Source organism: Prionailurus viverrinus, chromosome B2, assembly GCF_022837055.1.
Source record: "Prionailurus viverrinus isolate Anna chromosome B2, UM_Priviv_1.0, whole genome shotgun sequence".
Lineage (NCBI taxonomy): Eukaryota > Metazoa > Chordata > Mammalia > Carnivora > Felidae > Prionailurus > Prionailurus viverrinus.
In genome coordinates, this window is record NC_062565.1 from 92,119,013 (window position 1) to 92,134,115 (window position 15,103).

At 36.2% G+C, this 15,103-nt stretch overlaps 1 protein-coding gene across 1 annotated transcript in view; it reads left to right on the top strand.

The window, feature by feature from the left end:
• Positions 1-15,103, top strand: part of GRIK2 (glutamate ionotropic receptor kainate type subunit 2) — a 652,272-nt gene that overhangs the window by 468,873 nt on the left and 168,296 nt on the right. The gene's annotated exons all lie outside the window — the stretch shown is intronic.

Sequence of the window (15,103 nt, forward strand, 5' to 3'; positions counted from 1 at the left end):
TGTCAATTTTTATTAATAAACATGGTGAAGTGGTCTAAGTTCTGTTATTATAAATGAATTATTCAGAATCAAGTATTATAAAAGGAAAATACTGTTCCTCAGTGATATTTAAAGAAAGCCATGAAGTTGTTCTTATTAATCAATGGGAGATTTTTGTACAGGCAGGAGATCATATTGGTGTTGTAGGAACAAAGTCATGTCACAGGTTCAGAAATATTGTGCACAGTGTAATCTTTTTTTTATATTACTATTATATAATGCTGAGTTTCCACCTCATGGGATCGGTGTTTTACTTAATTTTTTAATAGGTGGTATAGTATTTTATTTTATTATTTATTAAAAATTTTTTTTAATTTTTTTTTTTTTTTGAGAGAGAGAGACAGAGCGTGAGCAAGGGAGGGGCAGAGAGAGAAAGGGAGACACAGAATTCTAAGTGGGCTGCAGGTTCTGAGCGGTCAGCACAGAGCCCAATATTGGGCTCAAACCCACAAACCACAAGATAATGACCTGAGCTGAAATCAGATGCTTAACTTACTGGGCCTACTCAGGTACCCCAATAGGTGGTATAGTATTTTAACAAATTCTAGGGCACAAGTAGTTTTCTTGCAGTTGAATTTGAACAAAATAATTTATAGGGATCATATAGGATAAAGGTAAGAGGATAAATCAAAATTATATTTTATTAGTGGAAAAAACATACTGAGAATGACATGAGAGGCGCAATGTTGGAAATTTTCTCTACTAAATCTGACACCTTTTTTTATGGTTGGAATATCTTTTTAATTTAATGTTTTTATAATCAGTGGGACTTTCTGGAGAGGATTAATGGGATGATTAAAGTAGGAGAGGCTGGGGAGGATTAGAGACATGTTTGGGACTCCTCTGGCTTACCTGGCTTGTTTCCACTCCTGAGCCTTTGTAATTCATAGTCTCCTGCTAGGAGAACTCTGCTCAGACCCTCCCAGGGCTTTATCTCTGACTTGACTGAAATCTAGACTCAAATGTCTAGAGGTTCCTCTGTCCATTTTATTAAAGAGTGCCCTCTTTTCCCTACTCACACTCTGATCCTCTCACCCTGCATTATCTTCACTCATTAACACTCTTTATTACCTGAAATTACATCCTCTAATTTTTTCATGCTTCGTGTCTGTCTTCTTTCTTCACCTTGTCTGGCTTTGCCTGTACTGTGAGTATCAGAACAGCAACTATTATAGAACTGTCATTAAAGAACAAATAATTATTGAATAAATTAGTGAATTGTTTAATAACACATTTCTTAATAAATTAGTGAATGAATGATTTCACATAGATGACGGGATTTTAAGTTCACTCATACATCAAAAATTTTGACAGATACTGAATAAATTGTTATAGTTAAACCTTTATAAAAATTATTAAATAGTACAGTTTCAAGGAATTTTATTAGTCATGGGAGCCAAAGAAGACATGTTACAAAGTATATTTTTGTTAGAGAATTAATTGTAAAGATATCCACATGCAACACCAATAATGGATAGCTGTTATATTACTATAAATATTTTTGTTACACAAAGTTCTTTCTTACCATGTATGTAATCAGTTTATGTATTTAACAAATTCCAATATGTTCTAGCTATGAGCATATGATACATATTTTGAGTGTAAGGATTTGAGTAAATTTATATTTTAATTTGATCTTTTCAAAGATAGGTTTGCTTAGTAGTTGAGCATACAATGTGAATCTATTTATAAGGCAAAGTACGTTCTATGGAGCAAAAAGTTAAAAACCATGCTCTGTTGGAAGATATACTGTAGATCTATTCTGTACGGCATTAAAATGAATGTAACAAATGCCTTTAGGTAAGAATTATGCGACTATATAGGAAAATTAGTGTTTATTTGCATTTTAACTGGAAAAGGGAATAGAAGAAGTTGATCTAGGAGTGCCTTCTAGTTTGCTTATGTGGCTTGCAAGTGTTATTCACCATGCAACTCTTCTTATTCCTCTCATATTGATTATTCTAAAGACCACTTTGATTTTTAAACTCCTTAGCATAGTTCTTTTTTAATCTAGTAATAAGGTATAGATAATCAGAAGCTATAACGTGGATTATAATACTGTCACTTTTCCCTCTTGAATCCATTGTTCTTCTTAAAATACTAATGACAGAGTGTGTATAAGTCCCATTTCAACTCCAGGTTTTGCAGAATTAATGTAAATTCTAATAATGAATATCATTTTGTATTAATCCATTAAAGCAACAGGTGGGCAAGCCAATAAAATCATAGCACAACTGTACATACCTCAATTTACATATACACACTTCAGCTGAAACACTAATTAGGCCTTCCCAATAATTTGTTTCCATTGTTAATCTTCCCTATGCCACAGTGAGCACCGGAGAAATTAGACTGTCCTAAATATCTTTGTATCCTATACTTTGTCCCAGGCCTGGTGCTTAGTGAGTCTTGGTAATATTTTATCAAGGAATATTTGTAATTGTGACAAATATCCTAAATAAATTGATTCTAAATCAATTCTAAAATTATTTGAAATTAATTAATATCCAATTTTAAAATAAACATCATAATAAAACATTTTATGTCATTGATTATTTATAGCTATTATAATTTACTTATTACTTTAAAATAGGTCCTGAGAATTCAATATGCTTAACCTCTTATACTGAAGAACAGTTTACAAAGCAGAATTACAAGTTCACAGTTCCATTAAGAAGATTCCCTCTAGTTCATAGTCACCCATCTTAGTGCTAGTAGTTGTTTCTTGGTTCACTGCTTGTGATACCATAGCATGTAAACTGGGAAATGAAAAAAGGTTTAACAGAAAATATATAGGTGAAATAATAGCTTCAATCAATAACAAGAAGTTGTGTGAATGTTTTATAGGTTCAAGAAATAACCCACAATTTTAAATACTATTTTGAGTTGCTTCTATTTTCTTTTACACTTTATTTATTTATTTATTTATTTATTTATTTATTTATTTATTTATTTTTGAGAGAGAGACAGAGACAGAGCACAAGTTGGGGAGAGGGAGAGGGAGAGGGAAACACAGAAACCGAAGCAGGCTCCAGGCTCTGAGCTGTCAGCACAGAGCCCGACATGGGGCTCAAACTCACAAATTGTGAGATCATGAACTGAGCTGAAGTCAGACACTTAACTGACTGAGCCACCCAGGTGTCCCTCTATTTTCTATTTTGAAACTTTTCATATAAATTCATTTCAAAGAAGACATGCATCATCTTTCTCTTCAAAATATTATTTGCTTGATAAATATATAATAACAATAAGTTTGAGTAATACTGTGGATTTTTCCTTGTTTTGTTTTTGTTTAAATATGTAACTAAGGATTATAGAATATAATAGAATATTTTGCATATTTGGATGATTGTCTTCAACAGAATAAAATGTTTTCACTTACAATTTTAGAAGACATTAGTTATTTTATTATTAAAAATTTTTTAATGTTTATTTTTGAGAGAGAGAGAGACAGAGCAGGAGCAGGGGAGGGGCAGAGAGACAGGGAGACAGAATCCTAAAGAGGCTCCAGGCTCCAAGCTGTCAACACACAGCCCAGTGAGGGGCTGGAACCCACGAACCACGAGATCATGACCTGAGCCGAAGTCAGATGTGCAACTGACTGAGCCACCCAGGTGCCCCAAAATGTTAGTTATTTTAAATCGGGAAATCTATATATCTGAAATCCAGAACAAAAAATGTCAGAGACACTATCATTCAGTTCTTTGCTCATGAATAACAGATTGTCGTAGACTCTGAGTCTGGAGTTCTCTCTTGTCCAGCAAGAGAGGGAGACACAGGATTAAAAATGTATGAGAAGCTAATGTCCAGGAGGAGACAAGAGCCCCAAGTAAGGGTTGTCCTTGTTCCATTTTTATTAGGATCAGAAGGCTTACAGACAGACAATGAAACTTACGGGCATGAACATTAACTTATGGGCATGAGGAAAAGGGGGTTTTGGAGATATGCGGTGTTAGGAGTTTGAGTCAATACAAAATAAGATGCTGGTGCTGGGTGGAAGGTTGTTTACAGCAAACATGATGCTCCACCTCTGTTTACCTGAACTGGTCTAGGGGACAAACAAGAAAGACAGAACATGATACCTCAGGGTCAACAAGGCATCTGCTAATTAGCTCTGCTCTGGGCAACTCTGACCCTGCTGTGGTCTATAGCCCTATTTACTGGTGTACTTAATTTGGTCCTTCCTGTGAAAGCAGTTTTCTGCCTTTGTCCTATATCTTTGTCCTATACTGGGGGCCTTTGCTCCGTTTGTCTTATATTGGGGTCCTTTGCCCCATTTGTCCTATACTGGGGGCCTTTGCCCCATTTACCTAATCTTATTTACCTAATCTTGTTTACCCAAACTTGGGTGTGTTCATCCTATGGCTTTCTAATTCTTTATGCCTTGTTAACCCATTGGTGCAAGCTCAGGGACTTCCTAAGCTTATTCCCCACAACATATATACTAAATTCCACTTTGAATTATTGATATGAATGATTTCAGATTATTTTCAGTAGAAATTTAGTTTTCTTGAAATTATCAATGTGGAAAATACTCCTCAATTTCTGTGTACCCAATTTTTTCAAGGGAGCTAAGCTAACTGAACTGCTATGTTAAAAAACAAACCAGGGGTTGAGCATCCAACTCTTGATTTGGCTCAGGTCATGATTCCAGGGTCATGGGATTGAGCCCTGCATTGGACTCTGTGCTGAGCATGGAGCCTGCTTGAGATTCTCTCTTTCCCTCTGCCCCTCTCCCTCATTCACTCGCATTATCTCTCTCTGTCTCTAAAACAAACAAAACCACAAATGAATCCCATGGAAATACTGAAGTTAAAGGAAGATATTGTAATATAAATATTAATATTTATAAGCCATCCAGTTGGGAGTTCACAGCAAAATCAGAACAGGGTGGGAATACTACAACACAAAACAAAAACCATTAAGTCCCCCTCAACCTGTGCTCCCCCTACAAAAAAACCATCACACTCCAAAACTGTTTTGGAACCATGGCTCTTCTGAACAATTATCAGTTGAGAAGTTCATTTTTCATTTGTGTCATTAACGGCAAGTTTGTTAGGTTTTGTCAATATCATATGAAATTACCAGCAGGCTTACTTAAGCATTAATAAATTAATTATTGCTTGTGTTTAATACTACTGTCTGTGTTTAATTCTTTCTTAATTCTCTCTGTTCAGGCTCTTTATGTGTAAAAGAAATATCCTTCTTTTATAACTCAATTGCCCACTGTATGTACAATTGAGGTTTGTAGGTTACTACTTGGTTTGGTAAAAAGCAACTGAAGGCATATTTCTAAAATATAAGGTTATGCTTTTGTGAACCTACAAATAGACATTATGATGTATAATGTATATAATATATGTAATTTATAGAAGTTTAAAGTTAGGTTTTCACATTTATGACACATTTAACTTTAATCTCATTACTTTTTTTTTCTTAAACACAACCTAGTGAGTACAAGCTAAATTAATGGCATGAGGTGACTTCTTGTTTGTTATAATAACTGAAACCCAATTTATCACAGAAATATTAACTATGAAATATATTACCAGTTTTCAATAACTATTTTTAGTTTTATAAAAATAGAAATCATGCACAAGGAAAATCTCACTTTTGTAAGAAGATAAACCTCAGGAATATATATATTTTTTTCTGTAAAGACATTTAGGGAAGTACTGGGGATAAATGTTTTATGCATTCACTTGATCATTTAAAAATATTTAATGACTGCTCTGTCCCAAACACTGTACTAGGCACTGGCAATGCAGTAGTGGACAAAGTATAGAAACTCCTTTCTCGAAAGAGATGTACATTCTTTTGGAAGGAGGACAACAATAAATGACATAATTTCAGGTCACTCTAAGTTTTATGAAGAAAATGAAAACATGGTAAGGAGATAAAGAGTGATAGAGTAGTGGTTAATAAAGATCCCTTTGAGTGACTGATAACAGAACCTATACATCAAAACATTAAAAGTGAGTGAATAAGCCATGTAGACCTATGAGGAACAAGCTTTCCAGGCAAAAGAAATAGTAAGTTTAAAGGCCTTGAAACAGAAACATGTTCACATTTAAAGATTAACAAGGCAACCAGAGTTATTGGGACAAGAGTGATCCCCCTAAGACCAGGAGAGTGATAGGAACTGAAGTTGATTACATAATTAGGGGCCATCTCTTGTCGTGCTTTGTAGGCCAAGATTAGGTTGTATTTTATGTGTGCTAGAAATCATTGGAGAATTCAGAGCCCAAAGTGATAATCTGGTATATGTTTTAAAAAGAGCTTGTCTTCGGATGAAGAATAGACTCTAGTTGGGCAACAATGAAAGCAGGGGACCAATTAGGAGGCCACTGTAGGAGTCCAGGCAGTGTAACCAGGTGGATAGTGGTGGAAATGGTATGCCACATGTACAGAAAATAAACTATGTTTCCCTAAAAGTGCACACAGAAGCGAAAGCATGTGTTCACATTATTCATTGTGAAGAGTTTGGTAAAGTGTGGGATCACTTATAAGTTACATTAAAATTAATATCATAATTAACTAGCTTAAATGTCTTAGCTAAATCAGTTAAAATATTTCCAATTTATTCAAGCACACTTACCACTGTCGTAAGCATTTCACAACATTGTGGAAACGAAAAGTTTTTAGAACTGGTTTTTCCAGTGTTAAATTACAAAAACTTTCAGAAGTATGCATAAGATGTTTCACTGGCCAGAGCATGTATTATAAAATAATATCATTATGTTCTTTCATTACTAGGACTTTGTAAAGGAGGTTTTCTCAGTATGATCAAATTAGGAGTCATTGTGACATTCATGAACATATGCCTTGTTATCTAATTTTTGTATTAGGTAATTGGAAATTAGACCAATAAATGTTATCATTGTTCTTTGAAACTGTAATCAAGGACTGCTATTAACTATATAGAACTCCATAAAAAGAATTATTCTGTTTTCCCCTAGATGGGTTAGTTCACTAGAAATTACATTAATGTACCAATAAATCTTATTTCTAGAATAAGATCAGAAAAAAAGTTTAATTTTGAAATTCTCTGGGTAATTTTCTTTGAAAATTTTAGTAAGTTAAACTGTATTTAGTACGTTGAAACTGTATTTAGCAAACGTTTACCAAGTAGTTCCTTGGTGTCAGATTTTGTCCAATGCCCTACGGATATTTGATTGGTTATTATGAGAATAAAACAATTTGGAAAATTTCATATAGAATGATAGAATATTAAATTAAAACTTACTAATAAGATAGTGCTGCCCAGGCATCTTTGTGAATTTTCCAGGGAGAAACCCTTTACCATAGCAACTATGTTCTAATTAATTTAATCAACACAACATTAAGTACTACTAACTGAGGATATGGTTAAAATTATTATCTAAAAAATAGACTTTTTAGAGTAGTTTTAGGTTTATAGAAAAACTGTGCAGAAAGTAGAGTTTCCATACCTTCTCCCATTCTGCTTTCATCCCCTGCCCCACTCTAGTTCCCATGATTATTAACAGCTTCCATTAGTGTAGTACATTTGTTACAATTGATGAACAATTTTTGAGACATTAGCTAAAGTCCATGGTTTACATTAGGGCTCACTCTTTGTATTGTACAGCTTTATATTTTTTGATAAATGCACAGTGTCATGTGCATTATGATTTCTTACAGAATAGTTTCACTATCTTAAACATGTTTGGTTCCACTTATTTGTCACTCTGTTCCCCTGAGCCGTTGTCAACCACAGAGCTTTTACTGCTTGTGCAGTTTTGCCTTTTCCAAAATGTCATATAATTGGAAGCATACGCTATGTAGTCTTTTCAGACTGGCATTTTTCATTAGCACTATATGCATTTAAAGTTTTTCATGACTTTTCCTGTCTTGATAGCTCATTTCTTTTTATTGCTGAATAATATTCCATTATATGAATGTACCACAGTCTGTTGATATATTTATTTTTTATTTTATTTTATTCTTTTTAATATGAAATTTATTGTCAAATTGGTTTCCATACAACACGCAGTGCTCATCCCCACAGGTGCCCTCCTCAATACCCATCACCCACTTTCCCTTCCTTTTCACTTCCCATCAACCCTCAGTTTATTCTGTTTTTAAGAGTCTCTTATGGTTTGGCTCCCTCCCTCTCTAACATTTTTTTTTTCTTCCTTCCCCTCCCCAATTGTCTTCTGTTAAGTTTCTCAGGACCCACATAAGAGTGAAAACATACGGTATCTATCTTTCTCTTTATGACTTATATCACTTAGCATAACACTCTCCAGTTCCATCCACATTGCACAAAAGGCCACATTTCATTCTTTCTCGTTGCCACGTAGTACTCCATTGTGTATATAAACCACAATTTCTTTATCCATTCATCAGTTGATGGACATTTAGGCTCTTTCCATAATTTGGCTATTGTTGAGAGTGCTGCTATAAACATTGGGGTACAAGTGCCCCTATGCATCAGTACTCCTGTATCCCTTGGGTAAATTCCTAGCAGTGGTATTCCTGGGTATAGGGTAGATCTATTTTTAATTTTTTGAGGACCCTCCACACTGTTTTCCAGAGGGGCTGCACCAGTTTGCATTCCCACCAACAGTACAAGAGGGTTCCCGTTTCTCCACATCCTCTCCAGCATCTGTAGTCTCCTGATTTGTGCATTTTAGCCACCCTGACTGGCGTGAGGTGATATCTCAGGGTGGTTTTGATTTGTATTTCACTGATGGGGAGTGATGTTGAGCATCATTTCATGTGCCTGTTGACCATCTGGATGTCTTCTTTAGAGAAGTGTCTATTCATGTTTTCTGCCCATTTCTTCACTGGATTATTTGTTTTTCGGGTGTGGAGTTTGGTGACTTCTTTACAGATTTTGGATCCTAGCCCTTTGATATGTCATTTGCAAATATCTTTTCCCATTCCATTGGTTGCCTTTTAGTTTTATTGATTGTTTCCTTTGCATTGCAGAAGCTTTTTATCTTCATGAGGTCTCAATAGTTCATTTTTGCTTGCCCTTGCCTTTTTTTTCTTTGCCCTTGCCTTTGGAGATGTGCCAAGTAAGAAATTGCTGTGGCTGAGACCAGAGAGGCTTTTTCCTGCTTTCTCCTCTAAGGTTTTGATGGTTTCCTGTCTCACATTCAGGACCTTTATCCATTTTGAGTTTATTTTTGTGAATGGTGTAAGAAAGTGGTCTAGTTTCATTCTTCTGCATGTTGCTGTCCAGTTCTCCCAGCACCATTTGTTAAAGAGACTGTCTTTTTTCTATTGGAAATTCTTTCCCACTTTGTCAAAGATTAGTTGGTCATACTTTTGTGGGTCCAATTCTGGAGTCTCTATTCTATTCCATTGATCTATGTGTCTGTTTTTATGCCAATACCATGCTGTCTTGATGACTATAGCTTTGTACTAGAGGCTAAAGTCTGCGATTCTGATGCCTCCTGATTTGGTGGTCTTCTTCAATATTACTTTGGCTATTCAGAGTCTTTTGTGGTTCCATAAAAATTTTGGGATTACTTGTTCTAGCTTCGAGAAGAATGCTGGCGGAATTTTGATTGGGATTGCACTGAATGTGTAGATATCTTGGGATTGCACTGAATGTGTATATAGGATTTTAACAATATTTATTCTTCCAATCCATGAGCACGGAATGTTTTTCCATTTCTTTATATCTTCTTCAATTCCTTTCATAAGCTTTCTATAGTTTTCAGCAAAAAGATCTTTTACATCTTTGATGAGGTTTATTCCTAGGTATTTTATGATTTTTGGTGCAGTTGTGAATGGGATCAGTTTCTTTCTTTGTCTTTCTGTTGCTTCATTGTTAGTGTATAAGAATGCAACTGATTTCTGTACATTAATTTTGTATCCTGAGACTTTGCTGAATTCATGTATTAGTTCTAGCAGACATTTGGTGGACTCTATCCGGTTTTCCATGTATAATATCATGTCATCTGCAAAAAGTGAAAGCTTGACTTTGTCTTTGCCAATTTTGATGCTTTTGATTTCCTTTTGTTGTCTGATTGCTGATGCTAGCACTTCCAACCCTATGTTAAATAACAGCAGTGACAGAGGACATCCCTGTCGTGTTCCTGATCTTAGGGGGAAAGCTCTCAGTTTTTCCTCATTGAGGATGATATTAGCTGTGGGCTTTTCATAAATGGCTTTTATGATGTTTAATTATGTTCCTTCCATCCCAACTTTCTTGAGGGTTTTTATTAAGAAAGGATGCTGAATTTTGTCAAATGCTTTTTCTGCATTGATTGGCAGGATCATATGGTTCTTTTCTTTTCTTTTCTTAATGTGATATATCACATTGATTGATTTGTGAATGTTGAACCAGCCCTGCAGCCCAGGAATGAATCCTACTTGATCATGGTGAATAATTCTTTTTATATGCTGTTGAATTCGATTTGTTAGTATCTTATTGAGAATTTTTGCATCCATATTCATCAGGGATATTGGCCTGTAGTTCTCTTTTTTTACTGGGTCTCTGTCTGGTTTAGGAATATAAGGAATGCTGGTTTCATAGAATGAATCTGGAAGTTTTCCATCCCTTTTTATTTCTTGGAATTGCTTGAGAAGGATAGGTATTATTTCTGCTTTACATGTCTGGTAGAATTCCCCAAGGAAGCCATGTGGTCGTGGACTCTTATTTGTTGGGAGATTTTTGATAACTGATTCAGTTTCTTCGCCAGTTATAGTCTGTTCAAGTTTTCTATTTCTTCCTGTTTGAGTTTTGGAAGTGGGTGGGTGTTTAGGAATTTGTCCATTTCTTCCAGGTTGTTCAGTTTGTTGGCATATAATTTTTCATAGTATTCCCTGATAATTGCTTGTATTTCTAAGGGATTGTTTGTAATAATTCCATTTTCATTCATGATTTTATCTATTTGGGTCATCTTTCTTTTCTTTTTCTTTTTCTTTTGAGAAGCCTGGCTAGAGTTTTATCAATTTTGTTTTTTTTTTTCAGAAAAACCAACTCTTGGTTTCATTGATCTGCTCTGCAGTTTTTTTACATTGTATATTGCTTTTTTTCTGCTCTGCTCTTTATTATTTCTCTTCTTCTGCTGGGTTTGGGGCGTCTTTGGTTTGCTGTTCTGTGTCTATTTCTTTTAGGTGTGCTGTTAGATTTTGTATTTGGGATTTTTCTTGTTTCTTGAGATAGGCCTTGATTGCAGTGTATTTTCCTCTCAGGACTGCCTTCGCTGCATCCCAAAGCATTTGGATTGTTGTATTTTCATTTTCATTCGTTTCCATATATTTTTTTTAATTTCCTCTCTAATTTCCTGGTTGATCCATTCACTCTTTAGTAGGGTGTTCTTTAACCTCCATGCTTTTGGAGATTTTCCAGACTTTTCCTGTGGTTGATTTCAAGTTTCATAGCATTGTGGTCTGAAAGTGTGGCTACTCCAGCTTTCTTTTGACATCCAGTAGTATGATAGATAGTTTTCCATCCCCTCACTTTCAATCTGAAGGTGTCCTCGGGTCTAAAATGAGTCTCATATAGACAGCAAATAGATGGGTCTTTTTTTTTTTTATCCATTCTGATACCCTATGTCTTTTGGTTGGAGCATTTAGTCCATTTACATTCAGTGGTATTATTGAAAGATATGGGCTTAGAGTCATTGTGATGTCTGCAGGTTTCATGCTTGTAATGATGTCTCTGGTACTTTGTGGTCCTTGCAACATTTCACTCACAGAATCCCCCTTAGCATCTCTTGTAGGGCTGGTTTAGTGGTGATGAATTCCTTCAGTTTTTGTTTTTTTGGGAAAACCTTTATCTCTCCTTCTATTCTGATTGACAGTCTTGCTGGATAAAGGATTCTCGGCTGCATTTTATTTCTGTTTATCACATTGAAGATCTCCTGCCATTCCTTTCTGGCCTGCCAAGTTTCAGTAGATAGGTCTGCTACTACTCTTATGTGTCTACCTTTGTAAGTTATGTCCTGTTTATCCCTAGCTGCTTTCAGAATTTTCTCTTTATCCTTGTATTTTGCCAGTTTCACTATGATATGTCATGCAGAAGATCTATTCAAATTACATCTGAAGGGAGTTCTCTGTGCCTCTTGGATTTCAGTGTCTTTTTTGCTTCCCCAGATCAGGGAAGTTCTCAGCTATGATTTGTTCAAGTACACCTTCAGCCCCTTTCTCTCTCTTCTTCTTCTTCTGGAATTCCTATGATACGGATATTGTTCCATTTGATTGCATCACTTAGTTCTCTAATTCTCCCCTTATACTCCTGGATTTTTTTATCTCTCTTTTTCTCAGCTTCCTCTTTTTCCATAATTTTATCTTCTAATTCACCTATCTCTCCTCTGCCTCTTCAATCCCTGCTATGGCCACATCCATTTTATTTTGCACCTTATTTATAGCATTTTATAGCTCCTCATGACATTTCTTAGTCCCTTGATCTCTATAGCAATAGATTCTCTTCTGTCCTCTATGCTTTTTTCAAGCCCAGCGATTAATTTTATGACTATTATTCTAAATTCTTGTTCTATTATATTGCTTAAATCGTTTTTGATCAATTCATTAGCTGTCACTTCTTCCTGGAGTTTCTTTTGAGGAGACTTCTTCTGTTTTCTCATTTTGGGTAGTCCCTGTGGTGGGTCCAAACTGCAGGGCACTTCCCCTGTGCTGTCTGGAGTAACTTGTGTTGGTGGGTGGGGCCGCAGTCAGACCTGATGTCTGTCCCCAGCCCACCTCTGGGGCCACAGTCAGACTGGTATGTACCTTATCTTCCCCTCTCCCAGGGAAGATAGTGGTGTGGTGTGGCCCATATCTGGGCCTCTTGCACACTGCCAGGCTTGTGGTGCTGTTTAGATGGGATCTGAGTTATTAGCTGGGATGGATCTGCAAAGTGCACAGGGGCAGGAGAGGCAGGCTTAGCTGGCTTTGCCCTCTCTGGTGTCCTGCGGGAGGGACCCTGCAGCACTGGGATGGAGGCAGTCCCGTTGGAGGAATGTATCCACAGAAGCACAGCATTGGGCTTTTGCACAGTGCAAGCAAGTTCAGTGACAGGAACTGGTTCCCTTTGGAATTTCTGCTGGGGGATGGGAGAAGGAGATGGCACTTGCCAGTGCCTTTGTTCCCCAGCTGAGCTCAGCTCTATCTTCCGGGGCTCAACAATTCTAACTCCTGGCGTCCTCTCGCCCTCCCCATGAGAGCAGAGCAGTTGACTTTTAACATTCCAGGTGTTAAGTCCTGCTGGCTGTCAGAACTCATGGAGTCCGGCCCCTCGGCTTTTGTAGCCAGACTCAGGGGCTCTGCCTTGCTGGGCGTGCTGCCCCTCCACTGCCCCAGCTCCATCCCGCCAGTCTGTGTAGCACGCACTGCCTCTCTGCCCTTCCTACAGTCTTCTGTGGGCCTTTTGTCTAAGCTTGGCTCTGGAGAGTCCATTCTGCTAGTCTTCTGGTGGTTTTCTGGGTTATTTAGGCAGGTGTGGGTGGAATCTAAGTGATCAGCAGGAGGAGGTGAGTCCAGCTTCCTCCTACACCACCATCTTCCCCTCTCGATACATTTATGTTTTTAAATTAAATGTCAAAAGTGTCTGTTTATATCTTTTGTTTCAAATGACTAATTTCTTTTATAATTGAAAGAATTTTACTGTGTGATGTTTTGTCTTACATTCATTTTATATTTGGGATAGAAATTTTACTTTAGGCAATGCTAAGTAAATTTTGAAATTTGATGGATGTCTAGTCAATCATATTAATACATGCCTGTGGAATGACTTTTTTTTTTTTAGAATAATGTAGTGGTTTTGTCTTAATAGATGTTACTTGAATTGTTCCCTAACTTTTGTTAATATCTATTTTGAATTAAAAAAAATATTTTACCAGCTTAAAGCATGTTCACTTACATGCTTTACATGTTATAAAATTTTGCTTTTCATGTGCCTACAGTGAGGGAGGGTTACAAAAGTGAAATGGTACATAGATAAACTGTGCTGTATACTCAACCCCCTGAACAGAAGTAAGCCACCGTTTCAGGTTGTCCATTTTTTAACCTAGAATCTGTTTCTTAAATGATCACTCTTTTTCCCTAACAAACATCCTTACTTTTTCAAACCGTCTGTAGTTCCTTCCCTTCTGTCTTAGAGGAAGTGCTATTTCTTCCTTGTGGAAAGTATTCCATCTTCCTAAATTCTGCACCTGACCCTCTAAATTGTCAGTGACTGTAATCTATTAATTACTGACCTTGCTTCTATATATTCTCCTTTCCATCTCTACAGATTCTTTAATAAAGGAATGAATGAATGTCTCCATCATTCCATTTCTGGCTTCTGAGATGCATCTCATGCTTAACTCTAGGTATAGATTCCAATAGCTTGGGGTTTAGGTCCTGGTTCCAATGCTCAGTTAGCTCTGTGACCATGAACAAGTTTTTTACTTCTCATAGATTCAGTTTCCTTATCTTAAAATAGGAATAATAGTAGGATTGTGTAAGGATTAAATGTTACAATTCATGTAAAGTGCTTACCACACAATGCCTGTTGCACAGCACATGCTTAAAGAACATTACCAAGTATGATTGCTAAATTGGTATTTTCTTAGATTTATGAATATGTAATGTGATGATATCCTCTCCAGGACCGTTAAGACCTGTTCTTTCCTTCCTAACATTTAGAGAAATATCTCTCTGTCTTCATTGCTGCTCAGAGGTACTCTGTTCAGTTATCTGAGTGCTCTCCCTTTCCCACACACACTCAAAACACAAATGCACCCAAACACACACCCAGAATATCATCAACAAATTTAGCCTTTTAGTGAAGTTTCTTTTTTTAAGTTCTCCAACAGTCCTCGAGGTAAGAAAACAAAACACAATTTCATTATTTTGTTCATCTTTCTGTAGCTCTCTACAAGCAGCATTTCTTATTTATCTTCCGAAAGCCCAGTATGTTTATGAAAATAAAAGGAAAGTAGAGATATAGCTTCCCGTTATATATGAGAATAGATGCCTTTATTATTTAAAATATTAAAATTATTTCCTGTAACATATTACAGCTTAAGTTCATCCCTGACAGATGGTTATAACATGATGAGTGAAAAGCATTAGTAATTTAACATATTTAAGCTACCGT